This window comes from Schistocerca americana, chromosome 5 (assembly GCF_021461395.2).
Source record: "Schistocerca americana isolate TAMUIC-IGC-003095 chromosome 5, iqSchAmer2.1, whole genome shotgun sequence".
Taxonomy (NCBI): Eukaryota; Metazoa; Arthropoda; class Insecta; order Orthoptera; family Acrididae; genus Schistocerca; species Schistocerca americana.
The window spans coordinates 372,583,838-372,605,570 of record NC_060123.1 but is presented as its reverse complement, the minus strand read 5'-3'; positions in this window follow the sequence as shown (position 1 = coordinate 372,605,570).

Genomic DNA, 21,733 nt, shown 5'->3' with positions numbered 1-21,733 from the left:
AGTGACACTTGATAGATCTCTCACTTTCAAAAAGCACTGCATGAAATGTGCAAGTCGAAAGTCTCCACCAGGAACAATCTCCTACGGAAACTCGCCGGATCACAGTGGGGTAGTCAACCTGAAACAATCCGAACATCTGCAATGGCACTATGCTATTCTGCGCAGAGTATTCCTGTCCTGTTTGCTATAATTCAACTCATGCCAAACAGGTGGATGTAGGTATCAACGAAACCCGCAGAATTATAAAAGGTTGTCTGAAACCCATTCCAGTCGAATGGCTTTACCACCTCGCAGGAATAGTACTACCACCTGTTCGAAGAGAGATAGCTGCGAACAAGGAAAGAAAGTCAGTGGAACAGGAAACAACTCATCCTCTGTATGGGCATGAACCGTATCAGCAACGACTGAAGTCAAGGAAGAGTTTCCTAGCACAACAAAGGAACTTAGAACCACTGCTAGGTTACAACTATGGAGGCCTACGACCTACCTTTCCCCTGGTTGGAAAAGACTTGTTGAAGCTTTACCTCCAGGTCATGACAGGGAATGGACAACTTGGAAGTCCCTGAATAGACTGAGATCCGGAGTTGGAAGATCAAAAGTTAACCTGGCAAATTGGGGATACACTGATCCGAATGATATTCGGTGTGAATGTTGAGAAGAACAGACAGTCCGTCACATGCTCGGTGTCGATTGTGTCCAGTCTCCTGTACAGAAGATGACCTTCAACAAACAACAGTAAATGCACTGGAAGTAATTTAATCATAAATGTGTAAAATGTATTTACGTGTACCTGTATGTTTCTGACACGAGAATAATAAGAAAGAGGTTGGTGGTTCTTACCCCCACAGTATTTCTTTCGGATAGTAGGCCGGCCGGAGTGGCCGAGCGGCTCTAGGCGCTTCAGTCTGGAACCGCGCGACCGCTACGGTCGCAGATTCGAATCCTGCCTCGGGAATGGATGTGTGTGATGTCCTTAGATTGGTTATGTTTAAGTAGTTCTAAGTTCTACGATCATATGGATGTATGTTGCAATGGTTTTGCGGAAATTTGTAGGCTTGCACAGTATGTGCCAGCAATGAAGTGCGTTCATTTGGATGTAGGCTGCGGTGGTTGTGCGGAAATTTGTGGGCTTGCACAGGGGGCACCATTGGGATTCAGATTACAATACAGAATTTCATAGCACATAACGCTGGACTGTTCCCTACAAGTGTCAGCCAACTTCATTTGACGGACTGATTACCTCAGTTAAGTCCCATAGTGCTCAGAGCCATTTGAACCATTTTGGATAGTAAATAAAATGTGTACCGAGTTTGGCTGAAATCGATCCAGAGACTTTCAAGATTTTTAATCGCGACTTCACTAATATACGAGCATGTCACATGTGTCACAAACAATGTACCTATCTGAAACATATTTGTTTCAGGTAGCGAATTTCGTCTTACAGTTTCGTTCTCACGCAGCTTTGTGTTTAAGACATCTTGCTTCATGAATTAAGTGTCACATAATGGTATAATTTTGGAAGTACATTCATTGATATAATTATGTGAATGCTGTCTGCAAAATGTATTGTAGTAAAGAAATGGTAAATTAAAAATGGTAAATTAAAACTTCATGACTGATTCGGTAGTTATACTGCATGAACAGCGAAAATCATTTTGTGATTGGTATCCGCGAGAAAAAGTTTTGTAAAGATTTGAAATTACGTGTAAAGTTTGTTCCAGGTATGTAAGTGCTCTCATTCTCAAATAATGGGTGAATAAAGTCTGGGTATTTGCGCGTCGTGAGCTACACTTCTTCTTCAGCCCTAGCCCACCACTTCTTTGATCGGCAGGCGCTTCTTAACCCCACAGTGCTTCTTTCCATAGAGTAAGTGATGTGTGTATCAAGTTTGAACCAAACAGAGCCGGTAGAAGGAGATGTGGGACATACATATATACGTAGTTAAAATTTGGTGCAAAAATGAGAAATACTAGATAGAAAATGAAATATTTTTTTATTTCTCGAGCCTGATCAGTGTTACTGATGTATATACTTTGTTTTTCATTAAAGAATAAGGAATTTCGCATGTTAGTATCAAAATTTAATTTATTTTCATACAATCAGTAATTAGAATTAAGTATGTTAGTTCCCTTAAAGAACACTGATTACATATTTGTTAACAAACATACCCATTCAATAACGCATCAGTTACTGGCGACTATGTTAATAAGCTCGAAATGTTTTCTACTTAATCGCGGTCGGAAATCGTCTGCTCTTCAAAGACAACTTTTTTGACTTTTCATTTTAATTAAATGGTAATATTTAAAATTAGTTATTTATTTTGAGAATTTCAGCGTACTGTTTCAGGGAACCGATGTCCGAGCACTAGGTTTCAAAGTCTGGCTAGAATTATGACAAAAACCGAAGAGGACAGCGCCGTCTATAGATCCTTTTGCTAGATGCAGAGAGGAGAGTCACTGGCGCACAGACGAACCAGCGACATCGTCTTCAATATTAGTCAGTTTTTATCTGCTGCTGCATTAAAGCCTCCTGCACACTGTCACCTTTTCACTGCATCGTCGCCTCTGTCTTTCCTTGTCTAGCAAAGAGCTTCCATTTCTATGGTGGCTTGTCCTTCCCACTTTAATATACTACGACAGCGATATCGACTCGAGACGAGAGAGACGCTACTAGTCTCCAAATGGAGCCCTACAGTAGCTCTCTGGTAGCCGTGCAAAAGGAGTGCAGCAGTTGGAGCCTGTGACAAGGCAAGGCCGCCCGACCCTCCGTCACTCACTGCGGCGTTTGTGTATGCTGCCCATCACTAAGTGAAATTCACGTAGCCGTATACTACCCGCCTCTTCTTTGTCTGCGCTACGGACTTTGTTCTTGGATTTCGACTAGTCACCTTCTACTTTGGTTAAGATCTGGCTACCGATCCTCTTTTTAAATATTTTATTAGCGACTACCACTCCTCTGCCTTTACAGTGTTCAGAAATTTGTCATTACTGAGCGCGATTGAAAGCCCACCTCAATTAAAATTATGGTTATAATCATATCTTTCAACTCAGTTACCTTCCTGATCCTTTTATTTGTTATCCCGTATCCCCTAGTAATTCCCTTCATAAATATCTCCGATAGTAGCCGAACAACCTTCTATCTTTGAAATGGCTCTCCGACTTCTTTTATAATTTGCACTATTTTCTTTTCGAGGTGTTCGTTATACGTTCCTTTTATCTTATTGTAAATGATTTTCAGGCCTCCTTTCAAACTCACTTTATTAAATTCTTCCATTAGTTGTTGAAGTAAATCTGTATTAGAAAGTATATAGTACAGTGTCACCATCAAAACAAACCTACCTCCAAATTTGGTGAATGATTCTTCTATAATAATAAAGCGTTCTTTACAATGTTAGTAAAATTCACAAAATAACAAAGACTTCAAATTACGTACATTTTGTTGCGTATTAAAGTACGTCGCTATGCATTTTAAGCTCGTGATCAGACAAGTGCTAAAAATATACAGAGTGTTTCATAATTCTTGTTGTCCGTCACCGGTAGCTGAATGGTCAGTGTGACGCATTATCAATCCTCTGGGCCCGGGTTCGATTCCCGGCTTAGCCGGGGAATTATCTCCGGGCAGGGACTGGGTGTTGTGCTGTCCTCATCATCATCCCATCATCCTCATCGACTGCAGGTCGCCGAAGTGGCGTCAAATCGAAAGACTGGCACCCGGCGACCGGCCTGCCCGACGGGGGGCCCTAGCCATACGATTAAAAATAAATAATAATTCTTGTTACAGCATCTAGGAGTTGTAAAAGTGGACTTAGTAGATGAAGTTTTGATAAGGAATTCATTCCTGGAAATGTACCATTTGCATGTAAAATAAGTCTGAAAACTGGACCACTTTTAAATCGCGGTACGGCGGAAACGAGCTCTACCTGTTTGGTCTACAGGGGCCCGCGTCGTAGGCAATATATCGAGTACTCGTCGTCAGAGTCTCTTCTGCGTGACGGAGGATGTCCTCCTCCATGTCGAGCGTGAGGCGTGTCAGCGAAGCACCACAGTCGAGCCTTCTATCTGCGAACGTACATGTTTTCCTCAGCCGTTGCTGTAGTTGGACAAAAGAGTTATGTGATGTCATAATTCCAACAGGGACTGACGACGACACCCTCTTCTCTGGTCGTGTACGTGCTGTGACGTAGGAGATCTGGCCATGATCCGCCCATTAAACTTATTTTATAGGCAAACGGTACTTCTCGGGATACGGGTTCCTCACCAAAACTTTATCTACTTAGTCCCCTGTACTACTCCTGCAGCCAGCAACGACACGTCTTCATATGAAGCATTTGTATAACGATTGGAATTCAAGACATCCAGTGTTTTATGGCGCTATACGATAAGTTCGTTTATTTGGATAAAAGCGTATGGGGCCAAGAGATGGCAAAATGAATTGCCGAAACTGGTTGCTTTCAGAATAAAATAAAATATCTTAAAGTATACGGCAGTTGGTGTAGATTATTGACACTGAAAAATTTCTCGAAGCCAATCTACAGTCTCTTCTAACAGCCTATAAAATATTTTGGCATGTTGTCTATCTAACATCCTCCCTGAATGCTAGCCAAATGCCTTTTTTTTTATTCGAAGTTGGAAACTGATATCGTTTTTGGAATTTCCGGTACAACAAACACGCCTTTTTTCATTTTTACTTCAGACAGATGCTTTCTTGCAAAGATACGTGAAACATACTTTATTTCTTTGGAATAACAAATATGAAGGTTTTTTTTTAATTTTCTAGGATCTTCAATATATGTATTTTATACCTTTGCAGCACCGACGACTCATTAAAATATTCATGTTTACTATCTTCACTTATAATATCTTCACTAAGACTGCAATATTTTTTACAAAAATTTATATTGAGGTAACCTCAGATGAAATTAGCCACTCTTGATAACTAGTTGAAAACATTTAATGAACATCAATACGTCTGAACATGATAAGTAAATGTGATCGAAATTAGTTATCAAGTGTTTCTAATTGCAAGTGACACTGTGAAAATAAATCTTTTAAAATTTTATACATTTTTCAGCAACTCTCATAACAACATATCATGTATTATTGAAACGTGCAATGTCGCTCTATAGTTTCATCATCACAAACTCAAATCACTAAAATCATTAAAATTTAAATTTTTAAAAACTGAGTGTTAACTGTATACCATTGTGGGTGATACAGCGTTTTGTTATCATATTAGAATTCACTACACTGAAAACCACAAGAATAAGCCACTTCCATTAAAAAAAAACCTTTTCATCGTTTGTCTCTATAAATGATACGGATTCTCTAATGGTTTTGTTCTTTGCCAAGGCAGGAAGGAATTTTCTTCGGCCATGGAGAGGCAAGGAACATTTTGTGTCAAGTCAAACATGTTTCAACAGGTATGGAGAAAAATTTCCGGGCAGCGATTACCAGTGCATTATTATGCGTATATCAACAACTGGGGACCTGTGTATCTCAGTAATCGAAATAATTAAGTTCACTGTTCCGATGATGGCAATTTATGTTTCATTGCTACAAAATTGTTGATAACCATCTGATAAATAGTAAAATCTGTTTTTCGTGTAACAATTTATTTGCAATCAGTGCTCAGGGGCACTTTACGCATGCTGCAAATAAATCTGTTAACTTTATAACACTTAACCGTGTTTTTTATGTCACTCTTCCATGGACAAACACAACAGCAAGCTTGTCTTGCAGTGATCTCTTTTGGGAGGTCATTTTCCCATAATATCTCTTGATCACTGACCATCGCATCCTCTTCAACATGGTAATTGTCAATGCACTCATCTTTGTGTATTTTTATTGCGACCAGGTTGTCTCCTCCTCCAGCATCACTTCCATCTTCACTGTTAAGTATCCTGCAAATCTGCTCCTTATATTATTTTTCCCATTTTCTGCAAATCTGACTGATATAATAAAAAGAATCTGTTACGTTTTGGACCTGTATAATTATAATCATTAGGCTTATTATTATTATTGTTGTTGTTACCATTATTACAGTTACTGAAGCATTAGCAGAGTTTTACGAAATTTCATAGAAACAGAGAGATGGAAATACGAGGGTTGTACTGAAAGTAAATTTCGATCGGTCGTGAAATGGAAACCACAGTGAAAACCAGAAACATTTTATTTGCGACAGTTAGGTACACCTTCCACCTACTTCTCTACATGGTCGCCGCTCCAACTTCGAGTTTTGTCGTAGTGTTGTATCAACTTTCCAATATCTTCGTCATAGAAAGCCGCCCCCTGTGCTTTCGGCCAGTTATCTGCACTGGTCTGCAGCTCGTTGTCTGTGGAAAAATTTTGTCTTCATAGCCAGCGGTTCTTGTGAGCAGAGATGAGACTCTGGGGGAGCCAGTTACGGACTGTATTGTGGGTGATCAAACACTTCTCATCGGAAACGCTGCAGGAGCGTCTTCACTGCCCCTGCACTGTGCGGCCGAGAATTGACAGGAAGAAGGAACTGCTCGACAGTTGTGTTATGTGGGCTGCATGACACAGGTGATATCTCTAACCAGGCCCTCATACTTGGCGGGAGACGCTATTCCCTACACATCTTTCGTGCTCACTGTTCACTCAGAACTGAAAAGAGCGACGCGACACGGTCGACGGACATATTAGAGATACTGCCCAACACATCTGTGCAAAGCTTTACCAGATTTTCCCAGTGGTTTCCATTTCGCGACCGATCGGGACTTACTTTCTGGACAACCCTCGTAAATACACTAAGTTGACGAAAGTGAAGGGATACCTCTATGCACATGTAAAGATGGGGGTGGTACAGCGTACACAAGGTATAAAAGGGCAGTGCATTGGCGGAACTGCCATTTGTACTCAGATCATTCGTGTGAAGAGGTTTCCTATGCGATTATGGCCGCACGACGGGAAGTAAGACTTTGAACGCGGAATGGTGGTTTTGGCTAGACGCATGGAATTCGTTAAGGAATTCAGTATTCCCAAACCCACAGTGTCAAGAGCGTACCGACAATACCAACTTTCAGAGATTACCTCTCACCACAGACTAACCAAGAATAGTGGCGTCTCCGTAGAGTTGTCAGTGCTAACATACAAAGAATACCGCGTGAAATAACTGCAGAAATCAATGTGGGGCTTATCCGTTAGTAAAGTGTGGCGAAATCTGGCGTTCACGGGCTATGGCACCACCAGACGACGCAGTGAATCCCAGCAGCACGACATCGGCTGCACCGCCTCGGCTCGTGATCGTTTCGGATGGGCCCTATAAACAGTGGCCTGGTCAGATGAGCGCCGATTTCAGTTTGTAAGAGCTGATGGTAGGTTCCGAGTGCAGCGAAAGTCCCACGAAGCTATAAAGCAAGTTGTTAACAAGGTACTGTAGAAGCTGTTGGTCACTCCATAGTGATGGGGCTGCGTTTACATGGAATACAGTGGGTCCTTGTTATGTTCTGCTCCTTGGAGAACATTTGCAGTCATTCAGTGGCTTCATGTTCCCAAATAATGATGGAGGTTTATGGACGACGATGAGCCATGTCCAAAACTGTTAGTGATTGGTTTGGAGAACATTGGGACGGCTCGAGCGAATGATTTGGGCACCCAGGTCTCCCGACATGAATCCCATCAAACATTTATGGGACATAATCGAGAGGTTAGTTCGTGCACAAACTCCTCGACCGGCACCACTCTCGCAGTTATGGACGTCTATACAGACAGCATGGCTCAAAATTTCTGCAAGGGACTTCCAACGACTTGTCACGCCGGCGGTGGTGGGTGAGACAGGAGCGACAATTGAATTTTTGTTTGAGGCTATTAAAGGTCTTGAGGACACTATTTATCTTTTGGAGGGAATCCAACCTAGTGACAGCTGGATAGGGTGCGGGCACAGTTAATGCATTTAACTAATCGGATAGCAGATTTAATCACGTTAGATTTGGAAGATCATCACAAAAAATTAACCATAGAGTTGGGAACTTTGGTGAGCGCATTACAGTTTAAGCTTACGTGTTTGGAGTTGGATGGGAGGAAGGTTGAAGATATGGACTTGCGGTGTCAGGGAGAGACTGAGAGCCAGCACGGGGGTGTTACTGTTACATCCTCTGTCATGTTAGATGCTGTGTTTGCCAAGTTGCCTAATCCTCTGGTCTATTTCTTCCGAGATATTACTGAATTGGTTGTGGAGCGACTTGATCAGGTGGAAAAATTATTGTGGCTATTGGTTCGCCTAGAACAACACGTGGCCGCCTTCCTTTCGTGCTCCGCACCAAGTAATTTTGTCGTTGTTGTACCCGTTAGCTAGAAGCGAGTTGCAGAACCTCCTCTCGCGAGCCATGGCGGAAGGGTTTTCCTTGCAGCAATTAAGGGAGCTCGTAATTAGGCTAAGGTTGGCCACCGGAGTTCGTAAACAGCTTGAGTGTCTTTACATTTGGGAAGTGCAGCGGGGTGAGAAGCAGTTACATCAGTATGTCGATAGAGTTCAGACAGCCTCTTTGGCCTTGCTAAGTGATTTACCTGAACAAGAATTGGTCTCTATCGTTCTTAGGGGAATTCGTGTGGCGGGCAAGTCGCATTTAGTGTTCCCTAAGCAGTCTTCAACCTGGGAAGAGCTCCTTGACGTGGTCGTAGCAGCATCCGCATTACTACTTGAGAACCGTGTACGTCACGAGGTTAAGGGGTGAGACGTCGGCGCTGATTCCGCAGTATCTATATCCGCTGAAGTTATCAAAAGGGAACCCCGGTGTTATTTCAGGTGCGCCAGTCGGCTCATTTGGTGCGCTCTCGTCATCATCATGTTGTCAGTTTCTGTGTTACGCCGGGCAAAAGGGGATATGAGAAGGTATCCCATGGTTTCTGTCACCTCAGTATATAGTAACACTGTATTGAGGTACGTAGTTTCCCAACGATGCTACTAGTGAAAAACACAACCATTTGAAGCAAGTTTGCACCTACTACTTGGTTGGGGTCTACCTGTCCAAAGGTTAGCTGCAATACCAAAGTGCTGCCATTTTCTCGAAATATTTTTATGAAGTGAGTGGGGAATGCAGTACTGTCACAGTAGTCCAGGGTTAATTTAGAAGTGTCAACCGGATGACAGTAAGGTGGCGAGCGAGTGTGGTCGCCAGTTTGGCGGGCAGGGAGCGTACCCGGCGAGAGAAGGGGCAGGGCACGACCGCGGACGGCCCCTTTGATCGGGAGCCCGTGAGTCATTACGAGGTATCCGCGCGCCCATCTGGCCGCGGCCCGCCCCAGGCCACGCCGCCGGGACCGCGGCCGCAGCGCCGGCCAGCGCCGCTTCCGGCTGCCGCCCGCGCTCACCACTCAGCCGGCCACCCGCCGTCGCGCGTAGAGCCACAAACCGCCAGTACTTCAGAACGCAGTTAAGGAATTGTGTAGACCGAGACGTGAAATACAGGCTAAAGTAAATGACGACCTCAACCTCATCTTGTCGCAACTGAGGCGTTTTTCTGCATGGTTTATAACCATAGGACGCCCAACATACTAATGTATTCAAGAAATATCGAAAAATTTAACTAATTTTTTCATTTATTTTAATTTTGGATGTGAATGAACTATAGACAGATTGAAAGAGAGAGCTTCAAAGATAAAAAAAAAGTGTGAGGTATAAGTTGAGCTGCTTAGCATACCCTTAAGATGCTATAACTTTTTATGCGACTTATGCGACGCGCATATTGTCGAATTCTTTACCAGTAAGTCAATCCATACCGGCGTGTGTATCACTCCACGTTACGGTACAAACAACGTACACCGTACCGTGAGTGAATGAAAAAGTTTGGTTTCAGACAAGATACACAGCGCAGTTGTATCGTTCGGCAGATAGTTTTAATGCAGTACTGGGACGAAGATAAATGTCGGTAAGAAACGAAACGAAATTCAATTACTCTAACGAATCACCGGAGATCATGGGTCCCTTGTACCAAAATAATCAGGAAACATCCGTCGACAACCATCGAATTTTGTTCTATGGCTCTGAGCACTATGGGACTTAACTTCTGAGGTCATCAGTCCCATAGAACTTAGAACTACTTAAACTAACTAACCTAAGGAGATCACACACATCCATGCCCGAGGCAGGATTCGAACCTGCCACCGTAGCGGTCGCGCGGCTCCAGACTGTAGCACCTAGAACCGCTCGGCCATCCCGGCCGGCTCTATGGAGATCGGGTAACCTTGAAAATAACTGTAATATCCCTAAGGAAGCTGGTTTATTCGAAATGCAAAAAGCAGGCAACAACTAACGACGAACGAATGCATGGTTGCACGGCAACATATACTAACAAAGCTTTCTCGAGCTTCCAGTTTCGACAAGTGGATAAAAACCCGCGAGCTTTCGGCCGAGTACTCTTCCACCATTCTCAAGTGATGATTCCCGCGTGATTGCTGTAGGACAGACTGCGCGCACAATAGAACAACTCCATATAGAACACGAGAGGTGTTTCCACATACGGTATGCTACAAATGAGCGCTAGCAGAACATGCTCTGGAAACCAGAAACAGATTTTCGTTTGACGAGACATCTGTTACTAATTGGTCAAATGGTTTCTGGGACAGGTTTATAAAAGAAACGACCGAGACGAAAATTTCCTGTAACACCCACAATAAAGAAGGAGGTCTGCAGCTATGCACATCTTCAGACTCTAGCCACGGGGTGTGGCCGCGCGGTTAGAGGCGCCATTTCACGGATTGCACGGCCCCTCCCGCCGGAGCTTCGAGTTCTCCTTCGGGCCTGGGTGTGTGTGTTGTTCTTAGCATAACTTAGTTTAAGTAGTGTGTAAGTCTAGGGACCGATGACCTCAGCTGTTTGGTTCCCTAGGAGTTCACACGACTATTCAGACCCGGGCGTTGGGAGGTTTTAGTGAGTGCGTTGTCTGTAAAATGAAATGACTACCATATAAGACACCTGCGACTTCACCGACCACAGGTAACTCACCATTTTACAGTGGTGTAGGAGCATTTGTCCGAAAGCTCGTGGGTGTTCACCCAACTGACGCAGTTGGAAGCTTAAGATACATTTATTATCAAGTAACGACCTTTTAATTTACATTCACCTAAATCTCTTTCCTTACATTTTGTAACAGCTTAACGGCAGTAGCTTTTGGTAACAGTTTATACCATTACGTTTTCCTCCGATGTTTCATATTGTCATTCATACTATAAGGAGCAATCAATAAGTAATGCAACACTTTTTTGCTGAAAGCAGATTGGTTTTATTCAGAATTGCAATACACATTACTATTTCGCACTCCATTGGTAGCAAAACCCCTATTTTTCAACATAAACTCCGATCAACGCGACGGCCTTACAGCAGCTTAGTGGGAGGGCCTGCACGCCCTCAAGGCACCGCTCTACTTCTCGATGTCGGGGCGAACGTCTTGCTGCATCAGTAAGCTCCCCAGTATCCATGTACTGATTCTCGCGGAGTGGATCCTTGATTGGACGATCCAGATGGAAGACTAAAGGTGTGAGATAAGGGCTGTGGGAATGGTTGGGGAAGAACAGTCCAACGAGGTTTTGTGAGCTCCTCTGGGGTGTGCACACTTGTGTGGGGCCTTGCGTTGTCATGGAGAAGGAGAAGTTGGTTTGCATTTCATGCCGATGAACACACTAAAGTCGTTCCTTCAGTTTCCTGTGGGCAGCACAGTACACTCCAGAGTTGATAGTTGCACCATTCAGAGTCCAGGACACCGTCGTCTTCACTTTATCGGCTGACGGTGCGGCTTTGAACTTTTTGCTGCTGACAATTCTTCCGGGTTGTATGGCCATGGTCCATGGAACTCTTCAATTGATTGAAGAGTTCCATGGACCACGGCCATACAATCCGGAAGAATTCTCAGCAGGTGAAACATCCGGCCGTGAAGCCTTTCATTGTATGATTTGAACATTATCTTCGGAGGAGAGGTGCTGTGGCGCCACTCCATGGATTGCCGTTTTGATTCCGGTTCGAGGTGATTAACACATGTTTCATCGCCTGTGAGGATGTTCGACGAAAATTTGTCACGATCATCCTCCTAACACATAAGCAACTCCGTACAAACGGTCCATCGTTACTCTTTATGATCTTCTGCTAGCGGCGAGGAACCCAGCGAGCACACGCTTTTGAGTACCGCAACTGGTGGACGAGTGTCTCAGTACTACCAACAGAGGCATCTAAGTCAGCAGCGATGCTTCATTCTGATCTGTCGATCACCTCGAACGAGAGTGCCCACACGTTCCAACATTGTAGGGATCACGGCTGTGTGCCTCCGGCTGGCACGCGGGAGACAGGTTTGCGAACCTTGTTGTGGTAATGACCGACGCCTCGCCCAACGACTCACCGTGCTTTTATTCACTGCCATGTGTCCGTAGACATTCTGCAATCGCCCACGAACGTCTGCGATGCTCTGGTTTTCCGCCAAAAGAAACTCAATTTGCTTGGAACGCACTTCCGTTACAAACGTCATTATGAAGTCTACGTAAAGCGCTGGCACCAATCGGAACTCCATGAAACTATATCGGCTGAAGCGGAAATATTCCACGAGGTTGGAGAACAAATTCCGTATTTTTTCAACTGAAAGTGACTGACAAAAATGCATGCGTTACTTATTTGACGCTCCTCGTATGATCTCTTAAAGTACGCTAGCTTCAAATTCATTTTGCAGTGCATATATCATAAGACTCATTATCCACATTAGATGCAGACAAGCACATGCAGGACGTAGTTACAACGGTGTAATACTACGGGGAGGATAGTACGAAGGTGCACAGCACTGGCTGGGAACGCCGCAGCTAACACAATCGTCCACGTTTCGCGTTTGTTATTCAGCGGCGGCGGAGGCGCGCGAGACAGGACAGGGCAGAAGCCAAACGCCGTAAAAAAGGCGAGCAGCACGAGGGGGCGAGGGGCGCAGGCGAGATAGCGCCGGCCCCAGGGACGGCCGAGCAGGTCCGGCACTGGCTGCGGCGGCGGCGGCGGCGTCCAGCGGCGTCGCGACGGAAGGAGATGGATGGCCGGCCGGCCGGCGTCGCTCCCGCGGGCCCGCCATCACGTGACGCGACGCCGGGTCCGACGCCCGGCGTCGCATCTAATCTGGACGCGCATTTAGCGGACGGAGCGCGTGGGGCTTATGCAAATTACTCTTCCCCGATTTTTACACGGCTTCCCGCCTGCGCGCGCCTGTCCTCCGATAAAAATATACAAATTACATTATAGACGTCAACTGCTTTCCGTTTGTTTTGCGGCGCCGATAAACGCACGCGAGCGAGTGCGACGCGACACGAGCCGGCCCGGCGCTGTGTACACGCCGCCGGCGCCGGTCGCTCTGCCAGCCCTTATCTTGGCGGAGCAGGTTTCGATTGTGGTCCGTCGCTGTTTTTTGTTTCCTCTGAAAGGACGGACTGATACGCGCAGAGGGCAGGCGCAACGACACAAAAAATAATAACAAATTAGCTGTTTGTACAGGCGGCGCAAACACGGTGGCGGGTGATAGGCGGCGCGTAATGACCGCCGCTCGTTTCGCGCTGCCCGCCGACGATACAGCACTGCGCCGTCAGATAGCTGCCCGCTGCTGCCTTACACTGCAGCAGGCAAATTCGCAGTCGGCCAGTCGCTCGAGTCGGGCTGCGAGAATTTTTTGCATTGCCAGGAACGTTGCGACATCCTTGACACTTCGTGTGAGCTTTTCTGGAAATGACAGAAATGTAGTCATACGTCTAAACCTTCATATAATAGAAACAAAATAGTAGTACATTGATGGGATTAAGACCTTTTTCTCTTCTTGTCATCGTTTCTTTGAAACCATTTCGTTTTGTTTTACTTTTTGTGTTATATTGAGCATTTTGCTACAAATAAATGTACGACAATAGTCTAAACAATCCCCTTGCGACCTATAACAGATTTTCAAGACGGTAGGTTCAGCGGAAATAGAAAGAAATAAATAACTTTCACAAATTTGTTGAAGCTTTCATGGCCCTTTTGACTTCAGTCTCTAGATCTTCGGCCGAAATTCCTTTAACGGTTTTCCTGACATTTCGCCAGCACTAGTGGTTGGTATTGTCGAAGGTTCACCCTCCACTGCTGATGGCGGAACAGCGTTAAGACTGCGGCCAGAGGAAATATTTACTCGTCGTGCCAACGTCTGGGGGCTTTTTCCTGGCCATTATCACTGTCGTTGTGCGCTTGATACCTGCAACGGACGTTCACTGGAGCACTAGCATCCAGAATCCGTTTATCTTGAGGCTTTCTTCGTTCTTGGAATTATTGTATTGTTTGTGGCTTGCCTGAACGAGCTGGCGGGTTAGCTCTTCTCCACAGCGAGAATCTCCGTGTCTGCGAATATGATTATTTGCGTTTTCTGCAAGGTCAATTTCTCCACCTGTCCCAACCTCCAATACCGTTTACGCTCGGTGATCCTGTTACTGATGGATGTACATGTACACGATAAGAGACAAATTATCGACACTGCGAGTCTCCCATTTGTCCTTCGCTCTTTGATATTCGGCTTGTAAACAACTTTTACGCCGTGTTTGCGCAGTATACAGCCGATTCTGTTCGTCACCCTCGGGGCTTGTGGCAGAAAGGTCAAGTCTTTTACGTGTGCATCAGTCTTTCCGACGGGTGGATGAAGCAGAGAGTCCAAGAGTTTCGCCAGTTTATACGTCAGTGATCCAGAAGCGCTTACGATCGGTCTTAATGGTACACCATCTACATGGCTTTTTGCAACACATAGGACTAGGATGGTAGGGCTTCTATGTTACACAGGTTCCTCTGCACGCGTCCATTAACCATTTCGTATTCCATGTGATTCGATGTGTCGGATCTGTGGTTAGCTTTCACCAAGTCATCAGCTTTAATAGGTCACGTGCCTTCTGCTCAAAATTTTCGGTTTTCATTACAATGCTCACATTTCCTTTCTCAGCAGGCGGTACCAATACGCTCTTGTTGGCGTTAAGGTTCTTGATAGACTGAAACTCTTCTCTTTTCAGATTGCAAGCTGGTGGTTTTGCTCAACGCAATATCGTGGCGGTTTCAGTCCATAATTCCTCAGCTTTTTCACAACAAAGGATCCAGATGGTCCCTTCGGTGTTTAGCAATGCATCCCACATAGGTAAATTTCTAGGAAAGACGGAGAAATTCCCTCCGCTTCGAACAGACAATTATTCTGAGGTCAGTGGTCGTTCGCTTAGGTTGAGTACTGCGTTCGAACTGACTGCATATGTCAAACTTTTTTATTCTGTTGCTCGCTGCAGCTGTCGAGTTCATTCTGCATGCTACTATGAGTGATGGTGTCGGTTTTATCCCAGTCGGATAGAAGTATGCAGTCACTAAGTTGATGTAAAATATCCAAAATTTGCTCATCGCTTTTTTCCAAGTATCTTCGTGCTGCATGGACTGGCCGACAAAGACTCCAGTCCGCCACCAGCAATGAAAGGTGAACCATTGACAATGCCAGATTCGTCAGGAAAATCGTTAAACAAACGTCCACCGAAGATCCGGAGACAGAAGCCAACAGGCAATACATCACATTTCGCCAACTTTGAAATTTATTATCTAAACTTTCAATTGCACAGAACCGACAATAAAAACAATGTGGTATACGAAAAATCAAAGTTCCAGGGTTAAATTACCAGTTCTTTCCTGGAACTCAAGGTCACATTCTTCACTGACAGTATTTTGTACTTGTAAAAATCTGCAGCTGAACTGCGTTTGCTATCTACGGTAAACTGAACCTTCCCTTGTAATTGTCATGGATACTTTTTTCTTCGAACAGAATCAAGCTTAGTAAAGCACAGTGATGTGCAAACCATCCAGCGAATTTCGGATTATTTTACTTTAAGAAATACAAGTAAGACGACACTGGAAACATTTTAAATTGAATGCTGCAAAAAAGTTAAAAACTGAGTGGATTGGTAAAATTATATTTGTAGAAGTGCCGGTAATGTAAATAAAAGTGAGTAACGAGATGTAATGAAAATTCTTGCTTCAAGGCACACGTTAGTGGAAAATATTAAGTTATCCAGGAACAGTTAATTGGCGGTAAAAGAAGAAAATAAAAGGGTACATATATTATATAAAGTAAATCACAAAAAATAATGGATGTAAAAAGAATACGACCGATAAAACAAAGGAAGGAAGAAGTAATCATTATGCCCAATAAATCTTTTAATTTTGGAAGAAATCTGCTTTCGGCAATGTTTTTATTGAAAGTAATTGTATGTTTGCAAACCGAAAGTTAATTCGTGTTTTTCCACCAAATCATTGACTCAAAACTGTTTTTCTTAACATCTGCTGTTGAGAATTATCTACACATTCAAACGCTGGCATCTGTGTTGGAAATTTTCGTGAAAAGATTGAACCATTGTACCAACTGGATCTAGCATACCACGGCCGTTTTTAAGCAAAAATGAAAAGATTCCTACCGTCAGAGAAAGAACCTCTGAGTTATCTCCATCATTTCAGCAGCTGTAGGAGATCTTGTGACACTTCACTAGATTCGAAATTGATATTATGAAGCGCTAGGCTGCATACCAAATAAAATTTTTTGTCATGTTTGCCATTCGGGTACATCGGCATAGTGAGAAAGGAATGGAGATAATGGTAAGTATCTTAATGGAATGAAATTCTTCCTCTAACAAAGGATTATTTGCCGAATATCATGAGTTGTTTTTTGTCTGTCACTAGATGGTAGTGTATCCAAGGACGTCAAGTGGACGGTCAGATTATACAGTTTTCTGCAGGCACACACCTAATTGGTTTCGTAACATGTTTACTGCGGAGATTTTTTTGAGGCGTAAACAGTACTGCTGTCGGTTATTAAATTATTTCTTCTATTGCTATTGGTGACGTTACAACGAACTGACCTGCGCATCCACTTCCCGTGTAGTAAGTCATACTAAAGATATGCTAGTATATGAATCGATGGGAAAAAGTGCATGAGTACAGATAATTAACCCATTATTACATACACCATGAGGTACAGATCGTGTTAAAGATAGCAGCCACACAGCAATTAATGCTCATAATACGATGACTTAAAACTGAAGTAAACTCCATCCGGACAGGTCTCGGCAGACCCAGCAGCCTAGACGTTACTGGATGCAAATTTGGTGGGCGTGAGTACAGCACACCGCTTTCTTCTCAATTAAGTAGCTTCTCAATTTGGCTCACAAGGGCTGAGAGCAACCCGCTTGCTAACTGCGCTCCGCAGACCGGACGGTCGGTCACCCAAGCCCGTCAGCATTTAGCGTCGGTGATCTGACGGGAACCGATGTTACCACTGCGGCAAAGTCGTTGACAGTACGATGACTTACATTTTAAAAATGTAGATGAAAACATACAAAGATGAAAAATGGTTACCAATCAAATTTAGCATAAGTTCCTATCATTACTCATGTCAGTTTAGGTTCCGGAATAATGTAGGAATACACGAGGCAATACTTACCCTACGACTTGGAAGATAGTTTAAAGAAAGCTAAACCTACATTTATAGAATTTATAGATTTAGAGAAAGTTTTTGACAGTTTTGATCGAAAAACAGTCTTTGAATTTCTGAAGGTAGCACGTGTAAAATACAGGGAGCGAAAGGTTACTTACAACATGAAGAGAAACCAGACTGCAGTTATAAGAGTCAAGGGACATGAAAGAGAAGCAGTAGGTAAGAAGAGAGTTAGGCAACGCTGTAGCCTATTCCCGACGTTATTGAGGCTGCACCTTGAGCAAGCAGTAAGAGAAACCAAGGGGAAATTTGGAGAGGTAAATAAAATTAGGAGAGAAGAAATGGAAACTTTGTGGTTTGCAATGACATGCAATGACTGCGATAGGCTTGGCAGATCAGTTGAACGAAATGGATCGTGTCTTAAAAACACGTTATAGGATAAGTATAAACAAAAGTAAAATAAGAGTAATGTAGTGTAACGCATCGAATGAGGCGATGCTGCGATAATTAGATCAGGGAATGAGATATAAAAAACTGTAGATCGGAGTTGCTATTTGGGCAACAAAATAACTGATGACAGCCGAAGTAGGTACGATATAAAATGGAGACTGGTTGTAGCAATGAAAGTGTTTCTGGAAAAGAGGATTTTGTTACCATCTAGCATAAAATGAAATGAGGCTACAGAAATACGATAAAGGTTATGGATAGATAAAGTAAGTAATGAGGAAGTACTGAATGGAATCCGCGAAACAAGAAATTTAACACAGTATGACTAAAAGAAGAGATTGGTTGATACAGCAAATACTGAGGCATGAAGTAATCGTCAGTTTGGTAATGAAGTGAAGCCCGGAGAGGGGAGACGAGGAGGTAAAAATTGCAGGAGACGAATGCGTGAATACAGTAAGCATGCCGCAGTAGCTATTTGGAGAAGAAAAGGCTTGCACAGGATAGACTAGCATGGAAAGCTGTACCAAACCAGTCTTCGAACCGAAGACCACAGTAATGACGACCCTGTCTGTGCCGTGCGCCCTCTGGCGTGCAGAGGACCTCAAATAGGGCGCTGACTTACGTACTTGTCATCGATGAGGGTCATGGATGGCTTCTCATCGGTTATTATTATCCTAGTTGGGACTGGCAAGTGATTTTCAGCGCTGTGGCCCGCCTTTCCGATCTCTGCCATTAATACGTTGTTGACCACAGGTATAGATTTTTGGAGGTAGTTGTCCGCGGTCAGAGTCTCTCATAGTGCACCCTTGTCACGATGGCACATAAAATGCCCCTTTCATGAACAACAACTGAAACGGAGACATCCATCATGTGGCATCCAAGATTTGGCCGCGATCAAATGCGCCGGTGGCTGGCGCCTGCCAGTCCTGGCCTGCAACCGCCTGTCACGACGACGCCATTAAAAGGTCTGAAGGCACCCCAGTCATGTGACATGGCCAGACAAAAACTGGAGTCCCCGTGGTCACAGGAGGGCTCTCTCACACACAGCAGCTATCAGTAGACCAGTTATTCGTGAACGTATACGTTCTATAGAAACTATCAAGAACTGTGTTTTGTTCCGAGTCAGTCTATCTGTGTTTCTCGTTTGTTGGGGAATTTCCAGAAATATTGTCATTAGGAATCTCACAAAAGTGTTGTAATATGCATTAAAACGCATTTTCAATTCCCGTAACACAATTAAAATATTCAGCCTTATCTAAACTTTTCAAAAGGTTGCAGGGTGTTTTCGTTGTCATACTTCGCTTCAGTCATTTTATGCACATTCACAGTGATAAATAAGCGTGGTCTAAGAATGAACGCTATAGGTTTCCTTGCAGCTGAAAGTGAAGATCGCAGTTGTATATGATGGTGACGATACATAGGATGATGCATTTCTAATACTACGTGCAAGAGCAATAATGCGTGCCTAGAGAGTTATTATACATAGTGGTGTCAGAAAATTTTGCGAAATAGAAAAGTAATGTGGAACCTAACGTAAAGAGAACGAAAAAAATAATAACTATACAATGCACGCTGACAATTTATGAGCAACCAGTCGCGGCAGCAGTTCACAGTTGCCAGTGTCAGGTCGTCTCCTTGAAAGAACGTGGCTGCATGTGCCTCAAGTGGACTAGAGAAACCACAGATAAACCCTTTTGAGCATGTGTCCAGTTGCCAAGCTAATAGGTTCCTTTCCAGCTGGTTGGCTATTCCGACAGCGTATCGAAACGGTCCAGCTGCGCAACGGGAGGGCAGAGCAGTCCATCGTAACAGTTATGTAGGGAATGAGTATAAAATAAAAGTTTGCACAATGGACCCCTGTGTACACAGCAGCTTCGTAGTGACCAGCAGCGTAATTAACGGTTATATATTGACATGTCTGTATTTAACAGTCTGTACTGGGAAGTTGTATGCACAACCTTTACGTACTGAGTTGTTGTGTGCTGAACAGACGCATACTGAACAGACATGTACGGTATAGTGGTGCAATGTAGTGGCCAGTCGCACACTAACATGTAGATACTGAACAACTGGTCATCCATAATAAACTCTTCGTAATTGGGACGCTAAGCTCTGTTCTTCCTGAGCAGTTGTGCAACGTTCTTATTTTGGGCGTTAGCAGTGAACTGATCTAAGGGTAACATAAATATTTGTATGACGGTATTTAATTGCATACAAAAAAATAGAATTGTTAGAACAGTGCTTCTGATTCCTTTATTTGGACAAAAACAGTACTTGCAGTTTCGGTACAGGCTTAGAGTTTAGCGCGCAACACAAAGTTCCGGCTTGGCTGCGTTATGCAAAGAAGTACTGCAGGTCCATGAATAAAGCCAAAGTCCGTCTTACTTCAACGAAAATTCTAACACCAAGTATTATAGACCAAGCCCAGAGCGTATCTAGTCAACAAGAGGGCAGCCGGCTTGCGCGTTGTAAGCATGTATACTGATAATTAGTTGACCACAGTATCATTGTACCTGTATGTGCGGGAGCTTAGATTGGCTTATCGTGAGTTTCTATCGTGATATTTTGCGAGGACACATTGTGCAACTTGGCAGTATATGCACGACTGTCTTGAAGTCATACACAATGCGACGCGTTTTCCTTAGTCACCATTATACTTGTTGACTGTAGGGTCACCACGTGTTTCAGGTAACAGCCATCTGAAGCAAAGTTCAATAATATCATGGTCGGGTAGAACGACACCGCCTTGTTTTTCACTTTGCGGGCAGCTTTGCGTATGTAGTCCCGCCGTTCATGGCAGCTAGTAAATGCTCTCACTATCTGAGTAGCTGTCTACAGCAATAAGCAGATTAAGGCCAGCTGTTTAGCCGAGTAAAAAAGAAATATCGAGATATGGGACATTGGTCTTTATCACCGTTGCATTTATCCACGGTCCGTGGTCGAGTTTGTTATTGCAAGGTAACACGGTGACATTCGACCCACAGTAAATTCTTTGATTCTGGTGGTGAGAGAACCTTGTTTTCGTCACAATGTGGCCAGCTAAAGGATGAAGCACATTCGCTATCTAAGTATACCTGGACACTTTGTGTAATGCGGAACAGACCAGTAGATCAGTAGATGTCATGAGAAGCGGGCCCACCAGTAAAAAGGAGACGAACAGTACTGCGTTATCAGTAGAGACGCAGTGATTACTCAAGAGAGCTCAGTGACTAAGACATGGAGTAATCATTGGGTGTCACCCCAGTGAGAAACGTATCAGGGACATATCAAACCTTCAATAGCAGTCCAAGCTGACTTTTACTGTTGTGGTTGTGAAGTGGAAATACGAAGGAACAACAGCAGCTAAACTATTACTTCGCAGAACGCATATACTAACGGGCAGAGATTCTCGAGCATTGCGAAAGGTAGTTGTAAAATATGGCACGAAATCAGAAGAAGAAATCACTCGTGATTCCAAAGTGTTACCAACAGTCCAGCTTGAACAACGGCTGTGAATGCGGTACAACGGCGGAGCAGCTCCTCATAAGCCACACATTTCTGCTGTCAGCGCTAAGAGACGGTTTGGTTGGTGTCAAGAGCGACACCACTGGACAGTGGAAGACTGGAAACGAGTGATTCTGAGTGGTGAATCACATCATACCCTGTGGTAATGCGATGGAAGTCGTTGGGTTTGGTGAGTGCCGTGACGAGCAGTGACAATAGTGAAATATTGAGGCGGTGGTGTTAAGGTAAGAGGGAGTTTTTGGTGGTTTGGGTGCCGTTTCCTCACTGTGCTTAAGAAAACGCTAAATGCGGAAATACAGTAACACGTTTTACACCATTGTGTACTGTGTACAGCAGAGA